This window comes from Lathyrus oleraceus, chromosome 3, assembly GCF_024323335.1.
Source record: "Lathyrus oleraceus cultivar Zhongwan6 chromosome 3, CAAS_Psat_ZW6_1.0, whole genome shotgun sequence".
Lineage (NCBI taxonomy): Eukaryota > Viridiplantae > Streptophyta > Magnoliopsida > Fabales > Fabaceae > Lathyrus > Lathyrus oleraceus.
The window spans coordinates 114,451,733-114,477,657 of NC_066581.1; positions in this window are offsets into that span (position 1 = coordinate 114,451,733).

The following is a 25,925-nucleotide window of genomic DNA, read 5'->3' on the forward strand; positions in this document are numbered from 1 at the left end:
GGACACCACATAGAAAACTGCAGGGCTTTTCATCATAAAGTCCAGGACCTGATTGATGCCAAAACTATCAATTTCGCTCCTGTACCAAATGTTGTAAATCACCCTATGTCGCCGCATGGTGCACACCGAGTGAACAACATTGAGGGGGAAGAAGCTGAAGATATGGTTGTCAGTGTTGACGATGTTCAGACTTCTCTGTCAGTTGTGAAGGGCCGTTTGCTGAATGGGGGTGTCTACCCGGGTTGTGATGAGGGTTGTCTTGATTGTGCTGAATCAGATAATGGGTGTATACAGTTGAGGGCCGGTATCCAGGGTCTGATGGATGAGGGTTGTCTGCAGTTCAGTAGGGTTGTAAGAGATCGTGGGTCAGTGTCAACTGTCACTATCTACTTCAAACCGTCTGAAGGACGTGGTCAGAGGGTTAATGCGCCTACAACTAGTGGTACTCCTGTTACCATCTCTGCTCCCGTATCTGCCAGTACTCCGACTACCGTTGTTGTGCCAGTCAGAAGGGCTGTTGACAGTAGGGTTGTTCCATGGAAATACGACAACGCCTACCGTAGTAACAGAAGGGCTGAGAATCAGGTTAGGCCGGTGAATCGAGCGCTTGTGACTATCAGTGTGCCCAGTGGAGCTCCTGTGGTGAGTGCAGGTCCAGTTGTGGACAATGTTGGTGGGCCAGGAGGCTTTACTCGCAGTGGACGTCTGTTTGCGCCACAACCTTTAAGAGACAACAATGCCGAGGCTCTTGCCAAGGCTAAGGGCAAACAGGTTGTGGTTGACGAAGAACTGGCTCAGAAGGAGGTGCCTGAGGGTTCATTTAAAAAAGATGTGGAGGAGTTCATGAAAATTATCAAGAAAAGTGACTACAAGATCGTAGATCAGCTTAATTAGACTCCGCCCAAGATCTCAATTCTCTCTTTGCTGCTGTGCTCTGAGGCACATCGTAATGCCTTATTGAAGATGCTGAACATGGCTTACGTACCTCAGGAGATATCTGTCAACCAACTGGAGGGTGTAATTGCCAACGTGAGCACCAGGCATGGTTTAGGGTTCCAAGACCTAGACTTGACGCCTGAGGGTCGTAATCATAACAAAGCCTTGCATATCACCATGGAGTGCAAGGAGGCAGTGTTGTCTCACGTGTTGGTAGACATCGGCTCGTCACTGAATGTCTTGCCCTAGCAAATTCTGAAGAAGATTGTTGTTGAAGGGGTTGTTCTTACTCCTAGTGACCTGATCGTTCGTGCTTTCGACGGATCCAAACGTTCTGTGTTTGGGGAAGTTACTTTGCCGGTGAAGATAGGTCCAGAGGTTTTCGACATCATCTTCTATGTTATGGACATTCAGCCCGCCTACAGTTGTTTGTTGGGACGTCCATGGATCCATGCAGCAGGGGCAGTTTCGTCAACTCTCCATCAAAAGCTCAAGTATGTCTGGAACGGTCAGATTGTGACCGTATGCGGTGAAGAAGATATTCTGGTGAGTCACCTATCCTCTTTCAAATATGTAGAGGTGGATGGAGAGATCCACGAAACCTTATGCCAGGCATTTGAGACTGTTGCTCTCGAGAGGGTGGCGTTTGCTGATCAGAGAAAGCCAGGTGCTTCGATTGCGTCTTATAAGCAAGCCAATGAGGTTGTTGACTCTGGCAAGGCTGAAGGCTGGGGCAAGATGGTGGACTTGCCTATCAAAGAAGATAAATTTGGTATTGGCTATCAACCTTGGCAAGCGGAGCAGGGTGTACAAGCAGGTCCGAGTACCTTTACCAGCGTTGGGCTGATGAGTCACGGTGACGTCTTTGCGTCGGCAGTAAAGATGGTGACAGTGATTATGATCTCGACAACTGGGTTCGCCCGTGTGCACCAGGGGAAGTGATCAGCAATTGGACAGCAGAGGATATGGTCCAAGTTACTCTTCAAACAGAGTAATTTTCTTTTGTTTTTTCATTCTGCACAAAACCCTACGTTCTGCCCAAGGCGTAGTGGTTCATTGTAGGGCCTCATCATATGTTTTTCAATGATTATCATTAATAAAGGATGTTTTGCAAACAATTTTGTGATCCTTGTCTTTCTATTTTTGTTTTCATTTTTCAAAAATAAAAATGGCAATGTTTTTGTTTTTGTGACTTTATTGAACTCTTTTTCTAAAACAAAGCATTAAACATGCAGAAGTGATCTCACGGCATCTACTATGAACAGTTCTGTTATGGCTCAGTATGATTTCAATAATCCCATCTACCAAGCTGAAGAGGAGAGTGAGGAAGACTGTGAACTCCCGAAAGAATTGGTCAGATTATTGGAGCAAGAGGAAAGGGTCATCCAACCTCATCAGGAGGAGTTGGAGATTGTGAATCTTGGTACTGAGGATGCCAGAAGAGATATCAAGATCGGGGCTGCTTTGAAGACAGAGGTCAAGAGCAGGTTAATTGAGATGCTGAGAGAGTATGTAGAGATATTCGCCTGGTCTTATCAAGATATGTCTGGGTTGGATACTGATATTGTGGTGCATAGACTACCTCTCAGAGATGATTGTCCTTCGGTCAAGCAGAAGCTTCATAGAACGAGTCCTGAAATGGCAGTTAAGATCAAGGAAGAGGTTCAGAAGTAGTTCGACGCGGGTTTCTTGTCAGTGACAACGTATCCCCCGTGGGTGGCCAACATCGTTCCAGTGCCGAAGAAGGATGGCAAAGTCAGAATGTGTGTCGATTACCGAGATCTGAACAGAGCGAGTCCGAAAGATGATTTCTCATTACCTCACATTGATGTATTGGTGGATAATGCGGCTCAATCCTCGGTATTCTCTTTCATGGATGGTTTTTCTGGTTATAATCAGATTAAGATGGCGCCAGAGGACATGGAAAAGACGACATTCATTACACCTTGGGGCACGTTCTGCTATAAGGTGATGCCATTTGGGCTGAAGAATGCCGATGCTACCTACCAGAGGGCTATGACGACTCTCTTTCATGACATGATGCACAAAGAGATTGAAGTGTACGTAGATGACATGATTGCGAAGTCGCAGACAGAAGAGGAGCACCTGGTCAATTTGCAGAAGCTGTTTGACCGACTGAGAAAGTTCAAACTGAAGCTGAATCCAAACAAGTGTACGTTTGGTGTGAGATCCGGGAAGCTGTTAGGCTTCATTGTCAGTGAGAAAGGGATTGAGGTTGATCCAGCTAAAGTCAAAGCTATTCAAGAGATGCCTGAACCGAAAACTGAAAAGCAGGTTCGTGGGTTTTTAGGGAGATTGAACTACATTGCAAGGTTTGTATCTCACCTAACTGCCACGTGTGAACCGATATTCAAGTTGCTTAGAAAGAATCAAGCAATCAGGTGGAATGATGACTGTCAGAAAGCTTTTGACAAGATAAAAGAGTATTTGCAGAAACCTCCAATCCTGATCCCTCAAGTTCCTGGGAGACCATTGATAATGTACCTGGCAGTGACCGAGAACTCGATGGGGTGTGTATTGGGACAGCATGACGAGTCTGGTCGAAAAGAGCATGCCATATACTACCTTAGAAAAAAGTTTACCGACTGTGAAATCAAATATTCACAGCTTGAGAAAACTTGTTGTGCTTTGGCCTGGGCTGCTCGCCGACTGAGGTAGTATATGTTGAACCATACCACTTTGTTGATTTCTAAGATGGATCCAGTGAAATACATCTTTGAGAAGCCGACTCTCACCGGACGTGTTGCCCGTTGGCAGATGATTTTAACAGAGTATGATATTCAGTACACGTCGCAGAAGGCCATCAAAGGTAGTGTTTTGTCAGACTACCTCGCCGAGCAACCGATTGACGACTATCAGCCGATGAAGTTTGAGTTCCCTGATGAAGACATCATGTATCTTAAGATGAAAGATTGTGAAGAGCCCCTTGTCGAGGAAGGAACGGATCCTGATGACAAGTGGACATTGATGTTTGATGGGGCCGTGAATGTGAACGGTAACGGTGTTGGTGCAGTGCTGATCAATCCTAAAGGTGCTCATATACCTTTCTCTGCAAGATTCACTTTCAACGTCACCAATAATGAAGCTAAGTATGAGGCTTGTATCATGGGGATAGAAGAAGCCATTGATCTGAGGATCAAAACTCTTGACATATATGGAGATTCTGCTCTATGGATCAATCGGGTCAATGGAGATTGGAATACAAACCATCCGCATTTGATTCCTTATAGAGATTACACCAGAAGAATACTGACGTTCTTCAAGAAGGTGAAGTTGTATCATGTCCCCCGGGATGAGAATCAGATGGCTGATGCTTTGGCTACTTTGTCTTCGACGATCAAAGTTCATTGGTGGAACCATGTGCCACATGTTACGGTAAATCGACTCGAGAGGCCTGCGTATGTGTTTGCAGCCGAGTCTGTTGTTGATGAGAAGTCGTGGTACTATGACATCAAGAACTTCCTCAAGAGCCAGAAGTATCCTAAAGGTGCGTCGAAGAATGACAAGAAAACCCTGAGAAGGTTAGCTGGAAGCTTTTATTTGAATCAGGATTATGTGCTGTATAAGAGGAATTTTGACATGGTCTTGCTCAGATGCGTGGATAGACACGAAGCAGACATGTTGATGCAGGAAGTGCATGAAGGTTCGTTTGGTACCCATGCTGGTGGTCATGCAATGGCTAAGAAATTGTTGAGAGTCGGTTATTACTGGATGACTATGGAATCCGATTGTTTCAAGTACGCTCGGAAGTGCCATAAATGCCAGATCTATGCTGATAAGGTGCATTTACCACCAAGCCCTCTGAATGTCATGAACTCGCCTTGGCCATTCGCCATGTGGGGCATTGACATGATCGGGAAGATTGAGCCTACTGCTTCTAATGGACATCGCTTCATCCTGGTCGCGATTGATTACTTCACCAAATGGGTGGAAGCAGCTTCCTATGCTAATGTTACCAAACAAGTGGTTGCCCGGTTCATCAAGAAAGAAATCATCTGTCGTTATGGGGTTCCTGAGAGAATCATCACTGATAATGGTTCGAATCTCAATAACAAGATGATGAAAGAACTTTGTAAAGATTTCAAGATTGAACATCACAATTCTTCTCCTTACAGACCAAAGATGAATGGTGCTGTAGAGGCGGCAAACAAGAATATCAAGAAGATTGTGCAGAAGATGGTCGTAACGTACAAGGATTGGCATGAGATCTGCCATTCGCTTTGCATGGGTACCGTACCTCAGTACGTACGTCGACCGGGGCAACCCCGTACTCCCTTGTGTATGGTATGGAAGCAGTCCTACCTATTGAAGTGGAGATCCCTTCTTTGAGAGTTTTGCTAGATGTCAAGCTGGACGAAGCCGAGTGGATTCGAACGAGGTTTAATGAGTTGAGCCTTATCGAGGAGATTTTTCCTTTTATGCGCAATTACCTCTTTCTAGGAATTGCTTCCCGATGTATTCGCCTTTTCAGGCATATTTTCAATCAATAAAAGTCGTTATTCAGATAAATAGCTCTCTTGATTTTATTTTACTGTTTTGTTTGCAAAAACGTCCGAATTTTTGATAAACATTGCATATAAAAACATGAATGCTAGACAATAACGTGTTGAAAGATAAAACATTTGAAAATCATTTTGAATGTTGAGGACACTTGAGCGTATCTTGTCCATGTATCCCCTTGGGGCATTTGGTTGTGCTATTTTGCAGGTCGTCATCTGTGAGGACGATTCCACAACAGTTGTTTCACCAAGCAAGTACGAGAGCTTTCAGAGCTATTATCCCCTGCAGAGACGCCTTGGGATAGTGCCTTTCATCCCCAACAGAGTTACTTTCCCTAGCAGATCTCCCGAGCAGAGGTTTGTGTTGATGTTTCCCCAACAGGTTCCCCGAGTGGATCCGGTTCGGTGAAGATTATCTCCAGCAGAGTTTATCCTACTTGTGGATTGGTTGGGTCGTCCCCAGTGAAGTCGCCTTATTTTTCCCCCAGTGGAGTCATATTGATGGTTCCTCAACGCAGTCGCCTTGCTTATTCCCCAGCGGAGTAGCATTTATTTCCCGAAGCAGAGTTTATCCTACTCGTTGGCAATTCTCCCCAGCGAGTCGTATTGATTGTTTCCCCAAGTGGAGTCCCCGAGTGGATTGGGTCTTATGAAGGATGTCCCCAGCGGAGTCTATCCTTTCCCCAGCAACAGTGTTATTTCTCCAGCATGAGTGAGAAGTCGGTGCTCTCCCCGCAGAGTATTCCTCAAGCAGAGTCTCCCCACAGAGTTGGAGTATCTGATCTTTTGGCTCCCCAACCAGTTTTCGTCATTTTGCATTTGGCATGTAGATCATTGCATCCTCAAATGCGTAGCATTTCCATTCAATATGGAGCATTACGCCATAGAAGAATTCAAACATATGCATTCATGTGTTGAAACCTAATCAGGCCATATCCCCGACAGAGGCGGATCATTGTTCAACATCTGTACAGCACGTTTGCTACAGTTGCTCCTGACAACATTCAGGATTGATACCCCTGGTTTATTTCCTCACCCGTGTGGGAAGGAGAGCCTGATTCTCCCCAGTGAGATCCCCTGCAAGTGTTTAGCCTTGCCTCGACATGTGTAGATGTCATCTTGTGATACTGGTCAGTGTCACGTCAGCACCCACGTGTGTTTTTTCTTTGGTGTCGGTAAACACCATCTTTTGGTGTCGGTAAACATCGAATCCCATCTCAGTCATTCATTAATGTCGGGTCGTCTTTCTTTGGTGTCGGTAAACACCATCTTTCGGTGTCGGTAAACATCGAGTCCTACCCCCAGTCATTCGTTAATGTCTGGTCTTCTTTTGATGTCGGTCAACATCATCTTTCAATGTTCGTAATACCCTCCCCAGAGGTCACCTCTCCGTTGGTTTCGATAAACGTTGAGTTTTTTCTAGTCGTCCGCGAACGTCTAGTTGAATTATCCCCAATAAGAGTCACCTCTTCGTTGGTTTCGATAAACGTCGAGTTTTTTCTATACGTCCGCTGACGTATAGTTGCATATTCCCCACATATCATTTGATATGGCTGTTGATCCCCACAGGGTCACCTCTCCGTTGGTTTCGATAAACGGTGAGTTTTTCCCAATCGTCCGTTGATGATTGGTTGTGTTCACTTTTCCCCAAAGAGTCACCTCTCAGTTGGTGTCGATAAACGCTGAGTTTTCCCAATCGTCCGTTGACGTTTGGTTGAGTTATATTTCCTCTCCCCAGAAAAGTTACCTCTCCATTGGTTTCGATAAACGTTGAGTTTTTCCTATTCGTCCGTTGACGCATAGTTGTACCCTTCCCCTCAGAGTTACCTCTCCGTTGGTTTCGATAAACGTCGAGTTTTTCTCATTCGTCCGTTGCCGTTTGATTGTATATCCTATTTCCCAGTCATTCATTAATGTCTGGTCGATCCCCAATCAGAGTTCCCCAGAAGAGTCGTCGGTAAACGTCCTGTCTGGTCACCTTTCTCCGTTGGTGTCGATAAACGTCGAGCTTCTCCTTTCTCCGTTGGTGTCGATAAACGTCGAGCTTCTCCCGTTCGTCCGTTGACGTCTGGTCGAGTCTTCCCATTCATCCGTTGATGTCTGGTCACCTTTCTCAGTTGGTGTCGATAAACGTCGAGCTTCTCCCTTTCGTCCGTTGACGTCTGGTCGAGTCTTCCCATTCATCCGTTGATGTTTGGTTACCTCTCCATTGGTTTCGGTAAACGTTGAGTTTTTCCTGGTCGTCCCCAGTAGAGTTACCTCTCCGTTGGTTTTGGTAAACGTCGAGTTTTTCCTAGTTGTCTGTTGACATCTAGATGTATTTTCCCCGCAGTCATCCGTTGATGTCTGTTACCTCTCCGTTGGTTTCGATAAACGTTGAGTTTTTCCTAGTCGTCCGTTGACGTCTAGCTGTGATTTCTTTCCCCATTCATCGTCTTGTGATGTCTGGATGTGGCTGTACCTTTGGAAGAGAAACCAGAAATCCCAGTAATAAATATCAGATCCCAGTTGAAGTTACTGTTGGATCCCCGCATTGTGAAAATTTCTACGGTTCTTGGTATTCAATCCCTGTTTACCCTGACAGTCTGACAGCCGTTGCTCTCATCCGTTCGGGTTCTCAGTTGATTGAATAGGGGCAGCTGTAGCACCTCAAATTTGCACCTCCCATTTTGTACATACATTTTCATGTTTAGGTCATTAACATTACATTGTCCACTGCATAGCATTGCATTGTCCATTGCCTAGTGCAAGTCATCAGTCAAGACTGGTCAGAAGATCCAGTTATGCAAGCAAGCAAGTGCAATTCCTATTGAAGCAAAGCCCTAGGGTTGGTTCATTGAGTTCTTATGACCTAGGGGTCATTTTGAAGTGGTTTGGCCAAAGATTGGATGTTCAAAGATCATCAGTCAAGATGCAATTCATCTGAAACCCTAGAAAGTCAACCAAAGTCAACTGTGCATTCAACCATGGATTTGAAGGTGGGATTTGGGTAGAGAGGCCTCATTCATGTCCATACAAGTCTCATTTGACATTTCAAACATCAACAATGAAGAATTTGAGGTCAGATGAAAAGTTTCCAAAAATAGTAAGTGACCTGTAATTTGGAATTGCCAAAAATGGAAAGGTCTTCTCCTCAACTTTACATCATCAAGTAAGCTTCAAATGAAATTTTGTCCAACATGAAAGTTGAATATCTTGCTCTCACCTTTTCAAAAAGTCCAAGAACATGAATTTCTCATGTATGGTTGGAAAGTTATGGATCAATCTTTGCCAAGAAAATTTGAAGTTCAAAATGGGATAACTTTCACACCACAAGGCCAAATGAGATGGTTCTTTTTGCAACATTCTTATTTTGACATGAGCTATCCAAAACATACATCAAAAAAAATGCATTTCCATTACAAAATTTTGGCATTTTTCATTTGAATTTCATTTGAATTTGGAGGGAAAATTACAATTTGAATTTGGTGCATTATTTCCACTTAATTTCACTTGCATTTCCCTCCAAATGACATTTCAAGGTGAATTAACACTGAAATCGTGTACTGTTACATCCTTTTCATGCACATGAGGGTGAATTTCCAATTTGCCAAAACACTTGCATTTCACTTAATCTAATTGCATTTGGTTAAGTGTGATTAGGAGCATCATTAGCAGCACATATATATAGCCTAATTATAACAGAAAAACCCTAACCACACTTCACAAATTCAGATCTAAAAGTTTTGCTTTCAATTTTCTCTCAAACTTTTCTCTCATTTCTTGATATCAATTCACAATTTCTTGTTTGATTCTTCATCTAACATAATCACTGAGCAGAATTCAAGCTAGATCCAGGTGAATCCGTGCATCTTGAAGCTGTTCCAAGCAAGAGTTCATCAATGGTGGATTCTTCAAACTGTTGATTCGTGGCCAATTGAGCATCCAGAACTCCTCCAATCCACTCCATAAGCTTGCAAGAGGAAGATCCAAGCACTACAAGGCCAGGAACACGTGGAATTGCAAACTGCTCTTCAAGAGGTGTGGAAATCGATCCTTTCTTTTCCTGATTTTGCTATGTGATTGTTGTAGATCTCGTCTGTGTGATGATTCTGAGCTTTGTTTCACTTAATTCCATGCCATATCCACTGAGATTCGATGATTTGAAGTTTTCATGTTGATTCTTACTTGGCTCGATTCATGCGTGTTATCATGTTTTTGGATGTAATTGTTGTTGATTCTTGTTGCCTAATGTTAGATCTTCATAATGCTATGCTTAATTCACATTTCTGGAGACTTTGAAATTTTTCTGGAAATTGAGGATGAAGATCATGAAGATCTTCATCATGTTCTTGCTTGCTGGAAATTACCTGCGAATTCTCCCACGGCCTTCATAGCCTTTCCTGCGGTTTTTCCCGCGTGTTCATCCGCGTTACCTGCGGATTATGGAGGTGCATGCGCTAGGGTTTGGTCCAAAACGACCGTGTTTTGGTAGCGCGCGCTTGGCATTTCAAATGCCTACACGGTTCGATCCTGCTGTTGGACATTTTCCAAAATTGCCTTGCATTTTATTTCACATTATTCTATTCATGTTCATATGCCTTGTTCACATGTTTTTTTATTTTTTCATTCATTTGAAAAATTCATAACTTCATGAATAATTGTCCAATTAACATGAGATTTTTTGCATGATGTTCCTCATGATCTCTACTATTTTTTGATGATTTTTCCAGAAATTGTGCACGCATGGATTTTAATGTTGCTTAGGGATTGTGTATACATGTGTTTTCTTGACATGCCTTGCCATTTTGATTGTGAAATGATGAGATTTTATCCAACACTCTTGAAATTTTGTGTGCTTAAAATAGACATCCTAATGGTCATTTTGGTATAAAGTTTGCATTTTTCCCATTTCTGGTTGATGAGATATGATTTGTTGAATGTAGGTGTGACAATATGTTTCACACCTTTGCTTGCTTGACCTGTTGATTTTATTTACCATGCCAATTCAATGCCAATTGATATGATTTTTTGCATGATGCTACTTCTGGATGTTAGGATGGCTTGTGAAGTTTTATGGAATTTTTAGATTCATTTTGGATTTGTTTGAGATTTTCCTTTCTGGCTTGTCATTTGTGGACTTTTGGATAGTCATGAATTTAAATGATTTGTGAAATGCTTGATGTTTATCATATGAACCTGAAATTTTGCACATGGATTCTAGACACTTTGTAGTTTATTGTGGCTTTGATTGGATGTTTTTATCATGTGTGGATTCTGTTTTATGCTTGTGTGAAGTTGATGTATGAAATTGTGCCTCCATTGAGCTTGTTTTGCCTTGCCTTACCTTATAGAATTTATTTGCCATGCTTATACTTGTCCAAATGCGTTTATTTTTGGTATGATGATCATATGATGTATGCTGTTTAGCCATGATTTTTCTTGAGATTTATTGAATTATGTTTGAGTTGATATGGATTGGTTCATTCTGTTTGCTTCAATGAGCTTTGAATTTGCATGCTTTGCCTTATGTGGTGTATGAAATGAAATTGGTTGATGATATGGATATGATACCACTTGGATGATGTTCTTAATTGATTAAACTTGATTCATGCCAATTTTCATGTTCTGTTTTGAATTATTTCTCCCCCTTTGACCTTAGGCCTTGTCCTAGTGGTTAGTGCTTATGTTTGAGTTGTGTTTTCAGGACAAGAAGCATATGGCCTTGAGGAGTGTGATTCATTTGCTCATTTGGATTGATATTTGATTGATGTTGATTAAAATTAAGTTGTTTTGTAGGTGGATTAGCTCCTTTGAGTTGAGCTTGTGCTTTGCTTGATGCATTGCTTGTGTATAGTTGACTGTCTGTTGTCTGTTGACTTTCTTTTTTGAGTTGTATACTGATTGTGTTGGATTGTTTTCAGGTACCTTAGTTTCTATAGTTCATTGTGAACTTGCTTTTGCTTTGCTTGATAGCTTGAGCATTGAGGTATAATGTCTCTAACTCCATGTAGTCTGGAAGACCTGGCCTGTTATTTGGTCAGGCACGTGTTTGAAGTCCTCCTTAAGAGGCAATGCTTGTGATTGTTTATCTTTATCCCTAAGCAGGAAAAGACCTCTAAGAGGCAATTGGCAGAACACAAGAGATGTGCAATCCATCTCCTGTTATTCAGTTGAGTCATCCCTTTGCTCACACAACTGGTGTTGATGCATTGTGGATATTAACCCAAGATCTATGTTGAGTCAGTCATAAGTGTAGAAGGGTTCCAACTTTCTGAACCCACACTTTCATTAGTTTAAAGCTCTCCCAGGCCAGGGATAAGAGCTGTGAGACACACCCCTCACTTCCTATTTCATCTGCTTCACCCTAACTCTCAATGTTAGGGTTAAGATCTAACATCACCCGATTCCAGTGGGCTTGTGTTTCACAGCCTAACCCTTGTGTGAGCCCACTTTGTGTGTATATTGTTAGATGCCCAAAAGTCCTTTTTCAAACTATCATATGTGGGCATCTTTCACTCTTATACCTTGCTAATGTGGTCAAAACCACATTCATTTTACATGGAATGCATTATATTGATAAACAAGCTTGGTGCCTTTGATGTGTGTGTTATTGTGCAGGAAAGGCATGAATTAATTGATAAGGAAGACACAACATAATTGGCAAAGGAACCAAAGCCAACAAGCATTCTATCTGCCAGCTCGCTAGGCGAGGATGTGGCGAAGCAAAACCTTCGCTAGGCGAGCTCCTGGCGAAAGGCTCCAGTAAATTGGTTAATTAATTCGCTAGGCGAACTGAAGGCGAAGTGGCAGCGAATTCAGTCTGTTTTGGTGAAATGAGCAGCCAGCACTAGCTCGCTAGGCGAGGCTCTAGCGAGTCCCCAGCGAGCATTCCAGTAGCAAAACCTCTCAACCTCGCTGGGGCGAAGGTTGAAGCGAGTTCTTCGCTAGGCGAAGGTCTGTTCGCTAGGCGAACATGACAGTTCACAGGCCCAGTTTTCTCTGGGCGCAGGGGCATTTTGTGCCCATTTTTGGCCTTCGCTAGGCGAGCCATTCTGCTCGCCTAGCGAACGTGACAGTTCTGCACTTGTCTATAAGTAGCAGGTGCCACCTTTTGTGCCCATACCACTTTAGACCACTATATACCACTTTTTACCAACTTTTCCATTTTTTGTACTTTCTCTTAGATATTTTACAGCATTGTTTGGAGGGATTTTTTATGCCCTAATTTCATTTCTCTTCATCTAGCAACCATCTTCCACAAAAAGAAGGTGGATTCCCATCCAACTTCGATCATTCGACTTGGATGTTGATCAACACTCTTTTCTTACTTGCCGACCAAGCTACCATGAAAATGAGTAGCTAAGTCTCCATTTGTCAAGGTTAGATGTAGGTGATTTCCAAGCTTTGTGTGTAAATGTAAGGATCCTCATATGTAAACTCTTTAACGGTAAATATATGATGAAAACTTTGTTTCTATTTAAAACTCTTTGTGTTGGTATTTGATCGAGAGATGTTTACCGATTCTTGACCTAGGTTTTCATCCAAACTTGTTTGTTAGCTAGAGATAGTAACGAATGATTTTGTTCACCATAAGGTTGAACCAAAACGTTGTCTTTTTGATAGATTGTGTTCGAGAGAAACAATGGATCAAAATGACAAAACTCACAATGGGTGTTCGAGAGAAACGCATTGAGAGGACTTTGTGAAATTATTTATCATCTAAAGGAGTTTATAATATTGTTGACCGTGCAAAAACATGCAAAGCAAATGTAATCATTGAAACCTAACTTTGACAATATTTCTCATATTAATCAAAACGTAACTTTTACCGCAATTAATTACTTTGTATGCAATATAACTTGATTAAAACCCAAAACCCTAGTGTTACTTTAAGTTAAGATTAATTCAACCATTGAACGGCAGTGATATCTTACAATCTCTGTGGATACGATAACAAAAACCCGACACTTAAAAACTGTCTTTCAACAAAATGGCGCCGTTGCCGGGGATTGTAAATTGATATTGCGAGCATCGCATTGGTTGTTTAAGTTTTAGCTTGTGAATTTTTGACTTGTGCTTGTAATTCGTTTGGTTTAGTGTGCAGCTTACGTTTTATGCGAGGGAAAATTCCTGTGGACGAACTTCTTTTTGATCCTGAGATCGAGAGAACCGCAAGGAGGCTCAATAGCAAAACAAGACGTAGGAGGCAACAGGCTAGGCAACGCCAAGAGCAAGGAGAAAGTTCTTCAACCACAAATCCACACCCATTCGTACCAAACATGGAGCCACAACCACCACCACCGATTTCTACTCCATGTATTAACAGTCCAAGGAACACCGCTCAGTTTGCTAACCACACAGGAAGGCAAGCTGAGATGAAGACGGGAACTCTGAATTTATTGTATGGGAGTCCATTCACCGGAATGGACCATGAAGACCCATTTGCTTTTCTCACAAAATTCTATGAGATAGCATTGGCTGCCGGAGTGGATCAGGCTCAGGAGCTTCCGTTGTTCAGACGTTTATTTCCTCACGCTTTGCTCGGTAAAGCAAAGGATTGGTATCTCGATCAAACACCTGCCGTAATGACAGATTGGAATGTGTTAGAGGAGAAATTCATTGAAAGATTTTTCTCTCATAACCGATTCATGGAATCAAAGACGGCCATCTCGGTGTTTTCTCAAGGAACCAGTGAATCGTTGAATGAAGCGTGGGAGAGATTCAAGTCCATGCTAAGGAAATGCAAAGGGCATGGATTTGATGAATTAACTCAAATCCATATCTTCCGAAATGGACTTCAACCAAACTGTAAGACGTTGTTGGATGCCACCTCGGGTGGCTCGTTGATGTCAAAGAGTGCCGAAGAAGCCACCAACATTATCAACCGTATGGCTTTGAATGATCTTCAAAGTCAAAGTCGTGGAAATTCTTTGAAGAAGGCGGGAGTGCTTGAGTTGGGGACGAATGATGCCATACTTGCCCAAAACAAGCTCATCTCACAACAAGTGGAACTTTTAACGCAACAAATCAAAGAGTTAAGAGAACCGTCAAAAGCTAAACAAATAGCTTGTTGTGAACTTTGTAAAGGTGAACATGACACCGGATTTTGTCCACCTCCCGGCTTTGACGAAGTGAACTATATGGCCAATCAACGGGACTATCAACCAAGACAACAACAACCTTATCAACCGCACCCTCAACAACAACAACAACAACAATTCCAAGGGAACCAAGGGTTCCAACCTAGAAGCAACTATTATCATAACCAAGGTTATGGAGGTGGTTCTTCTAGCCGTCAAAATCCTCCCCAAAATCCGTATCAATCTCAACAACCGCCGGTAGTCAATTCTAAATTGGAAGAGACATTGACGCAATTCATGCAAATGTCAATGGCCAATCAAAAGAGTAATGACGCGGCCATAAAAAATCTTGAAACTCAAGTGGGGCAACTTGCCAAGCAACTAGCTGAACAACAAACCGGTCCTTCTTTCTCGGCCAATACGCAAACAAATCCTAAGGAGCATTGTAAGGCGATTGTGACGAGAAGTGGAAGGGAGTTGGGTAGTGAAAACGAAAAAAGAATGGCGAGTGAAAAAAGAGAGAAAGAGAAGGAGATTGAGGAGGAGATGGTGGAAGAAAATGTTGATGGTGAAGTAGGAGTGTGGAGTGATGAGGAAGTAGTTGAAAAGAATAAAAATAATGGTGAAGTTGAAAATGAAAAAGATGTGGAGATTGAGGAGAATAAAAATGATGAGGTAATAAGGGAGGTAGTGAAGAAGCCGAGATGGAAAAGCGCTAGAATAGCGAAAGGGAAGGAGGTAGTGAGCGCTACTCCTGTCCAAAACCTTCCTTACCCTCATGCCCCGTCAAAAAGGGAGAATGAACGGCATTACGCCCGGTTCATGGATATTTTTAAGCAATTACAAATAAACATTCCGTTTGCTGAAGCTTTGGAACAAATGCCAAAGTATGCCAAGTTCATGAAGGACATACTGACCAAAAAGCGGAGGTATACGGAACCGGAGACCATCGTCCTTGATGCGAGCTGTAGTGCCATCATTCAAAGGACGCTTCCTAAGAAAGAGGTTGATCCGGGAAGAGTTACATTGCCGGTTAAAATTGGTGATGTGTATGTCGGAAAGGGACTTATTGACTTGGGGTCGAGCATAAATCTTATACCTTTGTCAATTATCAAGAGGCTTGGCAACATCGAGATTAAGTCCATCCGAATGACATTACAATTAGCGGATAAGTCGACGACCCATCCTCATGGCGTAGCCCAAGATGTGTTGGTGAAGGTCGACAAATTCTTCTTCCCGGTGGATTTCATTGTAATTGATATGGAGGAAGATGATGATGCTCCGCTCATATTGGGCCGACCATTCATGAAGACCGCAAGAATGATGATTGATGTTGATGACGGTTTAATGAAGGTGCGTGTTCAAAATGAGGAGGTCACCTTTGATCTATTCGAGGCGATGAAGCATTCCAAGGATAGACATGATAGCTTTCGAATCGATGTGATCGAAGACGCTATTATGGAAGTTTCAAAGCATATTCACGAGATATCTCCTATGGAGTTAGCTCTCGACGACTCATTGGAGGTTTTCACTGTTGAAGAGGAGCTAGCTCTTGAGGAATGCTTGAAGGAACTTGATAGCTTGGAAGACCTACAACCGTGGGAAATAGAGGAAGAAAATTTGAAGAAGGAGGTAATTGATGAGAAAGCGCCAATTGAATTAAAAGAGTTACCTTCGACTTTGAAATATGTGTTTTTAGATGAGACCGAGGCAAAGCCGGTCATCATAAGCAACCTCTTGACAAAAGAAGAAGAAGCCCGTCTAATCATTGTGCTCAAAACCAATCAAGAAGCTATGGGTTGGACTCTTTCCGATCTTAAAGGAATTAGTCCATCCTATTGTATGCACAAGATTTTGATGGAGGAGGATTTCAAGCCGGTGGCTCAACCACAACGCCGCTTAAATCCTACGATGAAAGAGGTTGTAAGAAAGGAAGTGGTGAAGCTTTTGGATGCGGGAATGATTTACCCGATCTCGGATAGTCCGTGGGTTAGTCCCGTGCACGTGGTTCCGAAGAAGGGTGGAATGACCGTAATCCGTAATGACAAAGACGAATTGATCCCGACTAAAGTTGCCACGGGATGGAGAATGTGTATAGATTATAGACGGTTGAATACCGCGACTCGTAAGGACCATTTTCCACTCCCATTTATGGATCAAATGCTTGAAAGACTATCGGGCCAACAATACTACTGTTTTTTAGACGGCTACTCCGGGTACAACCAAATTGCGGTTGACCCGGTTGATCATGAGAAGACGGCTTTCACGTGTCCGTTTGGAGTGTTCGCATACAGAAAAATGCCTTTTGGGCTTTGCAATGCGCCGGCGACATTCCAACGATGTGTCCAAGCTATTTTTGCCGATCTAATAGAGAAAACAATGGAAGTCTTCATGGATGACTTCTCGGTGTTTGGTGGGACGTTTAGTCTATGCTTGGCAAATTTGAAGACGGTGTTGGAAAGGTGTGTGAAGACTAATTTGGTGCTAAATTGGGAAAAGTGTCACTTTATGGTGACCGAGGGGATTGTGCTAGGCCACAAAGTCTCTAAAAGGGGGCTTGAAGTGGATAGAGCTAAGGTTGATGTAATTGAAAAATTACCCCCTCCGGTCAATGTGAAGGGCATCCGTAGTTTTTTGGGGCACGCGGGGTTCTACCGGCGCTTCATCAAGGACTTCTCAAAGGTGGCTAAACCTTTGAGCAATTTACTCGCCAAAGATCAGGTATTTCTCTTCACCGACGATTGTTTGCAAGCTTTCGAGGTTTTAAAAGAAAAATTGGTTACCGCTCCAATAATAGTCGCTCCCGATTGGAATGAAAATTTTGAACTAATGTGTGACGCGAGTGACTATGCCGTTGGAGCGGTACTTGGCCAAAGAAAGGACAAAACTTTTCATGCTATACATTATGCGAGTAAGGTTCTTAACGAGGCTCAAATAAATTATGCCACTACGGAAAAAGAACTACTCGCAATAGTGTATGCGCTAGAAAAGTTTAGGTCCTATCTTATAGGGTCTAAAGTCGTGGTGTACACCGACCACGCGGCGATTAAATATCTGCTGACCAAGCCGGATTCGAAGCAAAGGCTCATCCGTTGGATCCTCTTGTTACAAGAATTCGATGTCGAAATTAAAGACAAGAAGGGGTCGGAAAACTTGGTAGCGGATCATTTATCCCGCTTGGTGAATGTCGAGGTTACCGCATCTGAAAAGGAAATCCGGGAAGAATTTCCTGATGAAAAATTGTTTAAGGTTCAAGTTAGGCCGTGGTTTGCAGACTTTGCAAACCACAAGGCTAGTGGTTGTGTGCCGGCCGATCTAACTTCGAACCAAAAGAGGAAGTTCCTTTCGGATGCGAAGTATTATGTTTGGGATGACCCATACTTGTTTAAGTTGGGTAGCGATAACCTGTTAAGGAGATGCGTAACTGGTGATGAAGCCCAGAGCATCCTTTGGCATTGTCACAACTCGCCTTATGGCGGTCATTATAATGGGGTTAGAACGGCCACTAAAATTCTTCAATCGGGATTTTATTGGCCAACTATTTTTAAAGATGCACATACCCATGCGCAAAGTTGTGACAGTTGCCAAAGAAGTGGTGGGATAGGTAAGAGAGATGAGATGCCTCTCCAAAATATCCAAGAAGTGGAAGTGTTCGATTGTTGGGGCATAGATTTTGTTGGACCTTTCCCACCCTCTTACGGGAATGAGTACATGCTTGTAGCTGTTGATTATGTCTCTAAGTGGGTTGAGGCGATTGCCTCACCTCGGGCGGATGCCAAAACGGTGATAAAATTTTTAAAGAAAAACATCTTTTCTCGTTTTGGAACGCCCCGAGTGTTGATAAGTGACGGAGGGTCACACTTTTGCAATGCACCTTTGGAAACAATTCTAAAACATTATGGTGTGTCGCATAGGGTGACAACTCCGTACCACCCTCAGGCTAACGGGCAAGCGGAGGTCTCTAATCGAGAGATTAAGAGAATCCTAGAAAAAACCGTGTCGAATTCTAAAAAAGAGTGGTCCCAAAAATTGGACGAAGCATTATGGGCCTACCGTACGGCCTTTAAAGCTCCAATTGGCCTAACTCCGTTTCAATTGGTATTTGGTAAAACTTGCCATTTGCCGGTTGAATTGGAGCACAAGGCCTTGTGGGCCCTCAAATTTTTAAATTTTGAGAATGAGTCGGCCGGTGAAAAAAGGAAAATACAACTACTTGAGTTGGAGGAGATGCGCAATGCCGCATACCACTCAAGTTGGTTGTACAAGGAAAAAGCCAAGAAATATCATGACAAGAAGATCCGAACCAAAGAATTCGTGCCCGGACAATTGGTCTTATTGTTCAACTCCCGGTTGAAGTTGTTTCCCGGGAAGTTGAAATCGAAATGGTCCGGGCCATTTCGGGTGAAAGAAGTAAAAGAGTACGGGGCCGTTATCATTGAAGACATGGACGAGAAAGACAGTTGGACCGTGAACGGCCAACGATTGAAAGTGTATCTCGGCGGTCATGTGGATCGCGAGAGTTGTGCTCAGCCGCTCGATGCTCCTCTGTGAGCATCGCACCGTCGAGCTTAGCCGATGTTAAACAAGCGCTAGTTGGGAGGCACCCCAACATTGTAAGTATTTCCTGTTTTATGTTTGATTTTGTATGAGTATTGTATGCTTAATCAGGCTGGATGACTTGCAAGTGCTGCATTTGCAAATGCACTTGCTGTCATGCTCGCTTGCAGCTCGCTAGGCGAGTCTGCAGCGAGCGCGCTCGCTACCTGCTCGCTAGGCGAGGCAGCAGCGAGCGCTGCAGTACTGTTTTCCATTTAAACACTTCAGCAGAGCCAATTTGCCCTACCTTCAAAAATCTGTCTGAACGGCTCTGCTGAAGATTTCGTGCGTGGCCTCTCAAATTCTCTACTGTGCATCCATATCAACAACATTTGTGTGTCGGTCAATTGCAAACACTTCCCACTTCTCCTTTCCAAATCCATTTACCTCAAGGTTTGCCCTATTGCATGTTTCTTTTGTTGCATTATTTATTTCCAACTTTGAATGGTAAATAGGATAGGTGTGATAGGAACCTTGAGGTTGCATACAATTTTGGGAGTTTGCAATGTTGTGCATTTAGGTTTTTAAATTGGGGATTTACTCTTACTTAGGTTTTCCATGAAATTAGGTATCCCCAATAGCATAGAACAATTCATAGTCATGAGAAATCATTGGGTTTTGCTGTGGAAACCTTGTATGTACAGGTTTTGGGGGAAACAATTTTGAAAATGCAGAAAACCCCAAAACCCGTAAGGTTCGCTAGCACTCGCTAGGCGAACCTGGGGCGAGCATTCGCTGCCACTTCGCTAGGCGAAGCAGCAGCGAGCAAACCAGTCCCTTATAAAAACTGTTTTGGTTCTAATCTGTTCTTTTCGTGTTTGTTGTTTTATCTCTTGTTTTGCAGAATGGAGTCAAGAGCTAGTGCTGGCAAGAAAAGAAAGGGAGCGGCAACTACTTCACGAACCGTGCCGATCCAATTCGACCACGACAAGTTTGTGGGCCCGAAACAAGCGGCACGGTACATCGCTTTGGAGAAGCGAAACATTTTGCCTGAGAAGCGGTTTCTGATCAACCCACAGGGCACGTATCGGAGTTTTGCCGGGTTGATTGATACAAAGAAATGGGATAGGTTGATAAATCCCTTGGAACACTATGACATCGCTACAGTGCGGGAGTTCTACGCTAACGCATTGCCTGATGATGATGAGCCCTTCACTTGGGTCTCTAGAGTGGCCGGTCGGCCAGTTCCTTTTGACAGGGATACAATCAACCAAATCCTCGGGGAGCCGCTTCAGCTGGGTGCTGATGAAAGAGACCAGTACCATATTGACCTCCGGCTGCACAAGGATATCCCAGCAATTACAGCCGCCCTGCTTTTACCAGGGAAATCAGTAGAGCCGAACCCATCTGGGGTTCCTATGAGATATCATCGGGAGGACATGACTCCCATGGCTCAGCTGATTCTTCTTCTGGTTTTGACCAACATACAACCCAAATCCCACACATCTACTGTGCCGATCCCAGTGGCACATTTAGTACATTCCATCCTCGCCAATGTTGAGATTGATGTGGCGAGGATCATTGCCAATGAGCTGAAGACGGTAATAGAGAGCGGACTGAAGTCGGGGGCTCGGGTGAATTGCCCCCTTGCATTCCCTTGTTTGATTATGAGCCTGTGCATTAAGGCACGAGTGCGACTTCCGTCGCGGGGTCAGGTTAGGATCCCGGCTCCTATTGATGACCGGTATGTGGCAAAGTACTGCAGAGCTAAGGCCACCGGCAGCAGTGCAGCCTCAGGTAGCACTAGGGTTTCTGATGGTCCTAGTGCTTCTACTCCCAGGGTCGATCCATACCTGCGGGCTGCGTGTGAATACAATTTCCAGTGGATGGCAGCATCGCAGAGGGCTATGATTGACATGCACGACTCGATGCAGCGTTTGCAGCTGCAGGGTAGTGGTGCACATGCTTTGATGACACGGGAGCAGTTTCTGACTAATGCAAATTGGCCCGTGGACGTGCCAGTCTATTCTGAGGGGGTGAGAGCTGATGATGATGATGAGGATGATGATGAGGCGACCGGTTCTGAGGCCGGTAGTGAGGAGGAGTCTTGAGCCCTTTGTGGGTTAAGTTTTTGTTTTTTGTATTTCAGTTTTTTTTTTATAATTATGGCATTTTTTATTTTGTACTTTTGAATTTTGTATTTTGACCAATGGGTTGTACTATTGGGGTGTTTTGTCCCCCACGAACAAAATTTTATTTTTTCAGTTAATATTATTTATGTTTGTTGTTAATTTTGTGTGTTTAATAAATTTTTGGTTGAATGAGTGGCAAACCCTTCTAGATTGGTTGCTCCTCAAGAAGTACCCAATGAAGGTGCATCCGAGCTTGGATGGCAATGATAAGAATAACAAGTGAATGAAGCTAAGGTACATGGTTACCGTCGGCTAGAATTTTAGAATGCATTAGGAACTTTACTCTTTTTGGTAAATAGAATATTGTCTTTTTGCAACATAATTGAATGAATGTTTCATCTAGAACTTAGAACCATATATGGTGAGGAAACCTCCATTGTACACTTAAATGCTGGAGTCTAATAAGTTTTGTTGATTCATTTGATTCATTATTTGTCTGTTATTATTGTGAAATTGTGGAAGCAATTAGAAATGATCAAGGCACTTGTTTTCTTTCGAGCACAACTACATCCAAAAACAACTTACCTGTGAGCAGAGAGAGTATTTGTTAACCCCTTTGAGCCTGAACAGTTGAATCTCGGCTTGAAATAAAGCGAGATCTCAAAAATGTTTTTTTTACAACCCGAAAAATCTTGATTATTGTTCTTTTGCCGTAAAAAGTTAAGAGCATTCACTTAGGGTGTGGAAGAAATAAGTTGGGGAGAACGAAAAAGAATTGGTAAGTACCACAGCTTTTGAAAATGAAAAGAAAAACCGAGCAAGCATAGAAAAATATATGTATAGAAAATGTAGAAAATAAACATCTGTTTTGTATATTTGATGTGAAAGAAAAGAACAAAAATAGAAAGAATGAAAAAAAAAAAAAAATGAATGCTTGCTTGGAAGAAAAAAATAGTAGTGCAAAATAAGAATTGAGTTGTGGAATATGTGTTGTGAAGGTTACAAATAAGAAACAAAGGAAACAGAGTCGAGTAGTGTGAATATTACTGTGAATGTCTCTTTTGCATCGGCACTTTCGTTTCAATGGCCTTAGAAATGACCCTTGTTTGTTAACCCGACCAAGTTTCAACCGAAAAGCCCTTAGTGATCTTTATGCTTCCACAGTACCATTTATGATTGATTAGACATTGTATGAATCTGTTTGATTTCTTCATTATTTGTTAGAGAGTGAGATTATTCCCGCGGTTGCAAACGCGTTAAATCTTCAATCCTTATTCGAAGAGGAGAGATAGGATGATTCATTCAGAATAGTATTGTTGTAGATAGATAAATATTTTGCATTGCTATTTAAGTTTTAGTTCTTATGTATTATTTTATTCAAAACCGTTGGAAACGTGTATTTGCGGATTTCGCTTGTGTTTGAGCCGTTTATCCAACTTCGGAGAAACTGTTTCTTTTTGCAAATCCTCTTGTCTTTCAAGAGGCATACTTTGCTTGAGGACAAGCAAGAATCTAGTTGGGGAGAGTTGTTAGATGCCCAAAAGTCCTTTTTCAAACTATCATATGTGGGCATCTTTCACTCTTATACCTTGCTAATGTGGTCAAAACCACATTCATTTTACATGGAATGCATTACATTGATAAACAAGCTTGGTGCCTTTGATGTGTGTGTTATTGTGCAGGAAAGGCATGAATTAATTGATAAGGAAGACACAACATAATTGGCAAAGGAACCAAAGCCAACAAGCATTCTATCTGCCAGCTCGCTAGGCGAGGATGTGGCGAAGCAAAACCTTCGCTAGGCGAGCTCCTGGCGAAAGGCTCCAGTAAATTGGTTAATTAATTCGCTAGGCGAACTGAAGGCGAAGTGGCAGCGAATTCAGTCTGTTTTGGTGAAATGAGCAGCCAGCACTAGCTCGCTAGGCGAGGCTCTAGCGAGTCCCCAGCGAGCATTCCAGTAGCAAAACCTCTCAACCTCGCTGGGGCGAAGGTTGAAGCGAGTTCTTCGCTAGGCGAAGGTCTGTTCGCTAGGCGAACATGACAGTTCACAGGCCCAGTTTTCTCTGGGCGCAGGGGCATTTTGTGCCCATTTTTGGCCTTCGCTAGGCGAGCCATTCTGCTCGCCTAGCGAACGTGACAGTTCTGCACTTGTCTATAAGTAGCAGGTGCCACCTTTTGTGCCCATACCACTTTAGACCACTATATACCACTTTTTACCAACTTTTCCATTTTTTGTACTTTCTCTTAGATATTTTACAGCATTGTTTGGAGGGATTTTTTATGCCCTAATTTCATTTCTCTTCATCTAGCAACCATCTTCCACAAAAAGAAGGTGGATTCCCATCCAACTTCGATCATTCGACTTGGATGTTGATCAACACTCTTTTCTTACTTGCCGACCAAGCTACCATGAAAATGAGTAGCTAAGTCTCCATTTGTCAAGGTTAGATGTAGGTGATTTCCAAGCTTTGTGTGTAAATGTAAGGATCCTCATATGTAAACTCTTTAACGGTAAATATATGATGAAAACTTTGTTTCTATTTAAAACTCTTTGTGTTGGTATTTGATCGAGAGATGTTTACCGATTCTTGACCTAGGTTTTCATCCAAACTTGTTTGTTAGCTAGAGATAGTAACGAATGATTTTGTTCACCATAAGGTTGAACCAAAACGTTGTCTTTTTGATAGATTGTGTTCGAGAGAAACAATGGATCAAAATGACAAAACTCACAATGGGTGTTCGAGAGAAACGCATTGAGAGGACTTTGTGAAATTATTTATCATCTAAAGGAGTTTATAATATTGTTGACCGTGCAAAAACATGCAAAGCAAATGTAATCATTGAAACCTAACTTTGACAATATTTCTCATATTAATCAAAACGTAACTTTTACCGCAATTAATTACTTTGTATGCAATATAACTTGATTAAAACCCAAAACCCTAGTGTTACTTTAAGTTAAGATTAATTCAACCATTGAACGGCAGTGATATCTTACAATCTCTGTGGATACGATAACAAAAACCCGACACTTAAAAACTGTCTTTCAACATATATAGTGTATGTTATTTGTGATTGTTTGCTTTGCCTGTGCTGTATAGGATAGCTTGCTCCCTGTGCAAGTTAGATAGCAACCTTAACTTAGGGATGATATGCATGATAACTTCTAGGCTCGAGTCGTAGTCTCCCTAGTTGTGTCTCCCTTTTTATCTGGTTAGGCTAGTCCTTTGTCCCTGCATAGGGGAACTACGTTGCCCTGATCCTCATACCAGATGAGGTACGTAGGCAGGAGATGAGCTGATCTCTCTGGGCGCCCTTTTTTGCTTTTGTCTCTTGTGTGTGTTAGGAGATGGATGTAAGACCAGCGATTGGCATTCGGTTTCCAGGTTTGCCTGTTTTTGTGTGGAGTTTGACGTAAGTCCAGCGATTGGCTGTCAGTTTCCTGTGTTGGTTTTGTTTGGCGTGCGTTAGCCGAGCTACGAGTGCTCTGATTCTTCTTTAGTCCGAGAAGATACGTATGCATAGGATGCGACATCCTAGCGAGCACGTTTCCCCCTGTCCCGAACTACGTCGACTCTGATGTCTGTGCCTGACAGACTACGTAGGCCCAGGATGCGATATCCTGCCGAGTTAGTTTCTTTTGTCGTTTCTGTGTCTCTTTCAGCCAGTGTTTGATGTTTGAGCAGTTTCTAGCAACCTTTATCCTTCCTTTTGTGCGTGGATCCCGTCGAGTACGACGGATGCGTAGGGGTGCTAATACCTTCCCTTCGCATAACCGACTCCCGATCCCATTCTCTTTGGTCGCAAGACCATGTCTTTTCCAGGTTTACTTCGAGCGTTTCCTTTCCCTCTTTTGGGATAAATAACGCACGGTGGCGGCTCTATTGTTTCGTTTTCCCGCCGGTTTTTCGCGTAATGCGACACACTTGGTCTGCCACCTCAATTAATGAGGGAGATTAAGTGGTCCAGGTTTTTTGCTATTTTCTAATTTTCATTTTATTTGGTTTATTTTCATTAATTCATATTAATTGTAATATTGATCCAAAAAAATATGAGAGTTTCACCAATTTTTTTAAAATAAACTCCTCTTTCAGTTTCTGAATTAAAATTATTTTTTGGAACATTATTAATATTTTCATCATTTAACTATTTTTGTGAATATTTTTAATTGTTTAAAAATAGTTTTAAGTTTCAAAAATTAAAGAAATTTTTTCCCCAATGTCCTTTGACCTTGTTTGACCTATGATAAATTGCATTGCCATTTATTTAGTGTTTTGATGAGGTTTTAGGATTGGGACCAACCATAATTTAATTTGAGGCATTATTTAATTGATTTTGTTTGTTTAATTGTAAAATAAATTGTGTTAAGCTTTTGATATTGACTTGTTGAGTTTGACTTGTGTTGTTGGGCCTTGGTCAAGGTTGATTTGACTTTGTTGAGTTAAAATCATTGGATTTAGAGGATGGATGAAATGTAAATTTCATCTCCCAAAATGAATGAATGATTTTAATTTGATAAACGTCCTCCTTTGACCAATTTGTGTGGATTCCATTACCCCTCCCTCTTCGTCTCAATCCCATTCTCTTCTAAATCATATCATGGACCTATGATATCTCTATATCCTAAGGCTAGTTGATTGCAAAATCAACCTAAGTATAGATGAGATTAGATCCACCCCTTTTGCATTCTCTTAAGTGTGGTATATTTTAGGAGTATGGTTCACAATACCATATCTCTA